This window comes from Rhipicephalus microplus, chromosome 3 (genome assembly GCF_043290135.1).
Source record: "Rhipicephalus microplus isolate Deutch F79 chromosome 3, USDA_Rmic, whole genome shotgun sequence".
NCBI lineage: Eukaryota > Metazoa > Arthropoda > Arachnida > Ixodida > Ixodidae > Rhipicephalus > Rhipicephalus microplus.
This window is the reverse complement of record NC_134702.1, coordinates 52,709,499-52,711,236: the sequence shown is the minus strand read 5'-3', so window position 1 is coordinate 52,711,236 and position 1,738 is coordinate 52,709,499. Positions and strand designations below refer to the sequence as shown.

At 44.5% G+C, this 1,738-nt stretch overlaps 1 long non-coding RNA gene across 1 annotated transcript; it reads left to right on the top strand.

Moving 5' to 3' along the window:
- Window positions 1-324: 324 nt before the first annotated feature.
- Window positions 325-1,538, top strand: LOC142803057 (uncharacterized). The gene is made up of 2 exons (XR_012893996.1): window positions 325-691; window positions 1,281-1,538. It is a non-coding gene; the product is annotated as an uncharacterized LOC142803057 (long non-coding RNA).
- Window positions 1,539-1,738: the final 200 nt, after the last annotated feature.

Genomic DNA, 1,738 nt, shown 5'->3' with positions numbered 1-1,738 from the left:
AGTATATGCACATACATAACTATACAGGAGGATTTATACAGTTACAACAATAACTTACAAACGAGTCACGTCGTGTGCATTGAAGCATTAGGTGCAGACCAACGTGCGCATGGGCCGTAGGTGACGTGGTGCGCTGACGTCGCTGGCGGTCAAATAACGAGCGTCGCTTTATCGCCAGTGACATCGGCGTAGTGATTACACGTATACGTAGACCGAATAAACCAATGTAAAATGATGACCCCGCACCACTGGCTGGTGTGTGCGCTTAACCAATGCCACCTAGATAATTTCCCGCCTGCTCACTGTATGTGCCGAGGGCTTTGACGTCACTCCGTTTAGACGGGTGTGTTTCGCTGCAAAGAAGTTTGCTCTCGCCGCTCGACAGACATGGATTGCCAGGCCCGACAAACGTTTTCGTGGTGTGCTGGTGTGCTTGTTGGCGACTCGAGAAGACCACGTTTTTCGGTGTCCGTGAACCGCAGCGAGGACATGTGATACGTTTTGTGCACTGGATATTCGTAATCTGTACGGGTTCAAATCCGAGTGGTTGGGCGATGCTGCGTGGCGAATCATCACGCCGAAGGCACAGAAGTTTTGAGTGTTCTCGTTTCCTAAGGACAACCAAAGAACGAAATAGGTGCGTGTTGTTCGTCAAGCTGACGTCGGCATTCGTTTTCTGTGTGACCCGAAGGTACGTGTGTCCGTACTCCCTATTAATAATTGATTCCAATATGGCCCCATCTCCACCATGTTCCGTTCTTGCTCTAAAATGAAGCTTTCATGTATGGTTCTGGCTTGTTGGCATACGCCCTGGCATCAAATTATTAAACGCGCGTGGCAGTAAGTTTTCAGAACAGACATGTTTCCTTCAGGATCGGTAAACATCTACCACATTTATTATTAGCACCGCGGACTTCTTAGATTACCTCTCTTTACTTGGTTGAGAAAAATGAATGGATCGCTGTTGCATCGCTTAGTGCATTGGTTTTGTGCATAGTAATTTCTTGCTGGTGTTCCTACCACTTTATTACGGTATTACATTATTGTGCCAGTCTCGTCAGCACCGCAGCCTATGTTTCTCTGACATTTAGATGCATGTAGACACTTATGATAAAGCGCTTTCTTAAATGGTTTTGAAGTGTGTGAGCTCAACTTCCAAATAGAATATTTAAGAACCACTACCAAAAATATACCGATCAAAGAAGCGGCAATGCAGTGGAAGCACCCACGGTGGCTACACTGTTTATTATGGATCCAGTGCTAACACTTTTTTTTTTCAGGCCCTCAGTTATATGACCAACTACGCACCACTGCGAGAGGGGCCAGAGCAAAAGAGGAAACGCCGCTCTTTGTTTCGACCACAAGAGATTTTTCGTGAAACTGAAGATTTTGTTTTCTTTTGCAATAATCATCACCCTGATATTGCGCCAAATAACGTACTTGTGGCAAGAGCACACACTCTCCTCAATAACTGCGTGTTTATGGAGACAGATGTTCGAAAGAGTGCAAATAAAACTGCAGAAACATTGCTATAGGAACAGTTTCTCTGCATTTTCTAGATTGTGCGTGCGTGCAAGTGTGTGTGAATAAATAAATATTAAAATTTACCTTAATTATTTCGTCGCTTTGTTCGTCCATCAAATCTTGTTATTATAGATCGACCACGCGTTCGATAGCACACAACTTTTTCGTGAAAGAAATGGCTCACAAGTGAATCTACAAACGCTTTCAAGTGCAG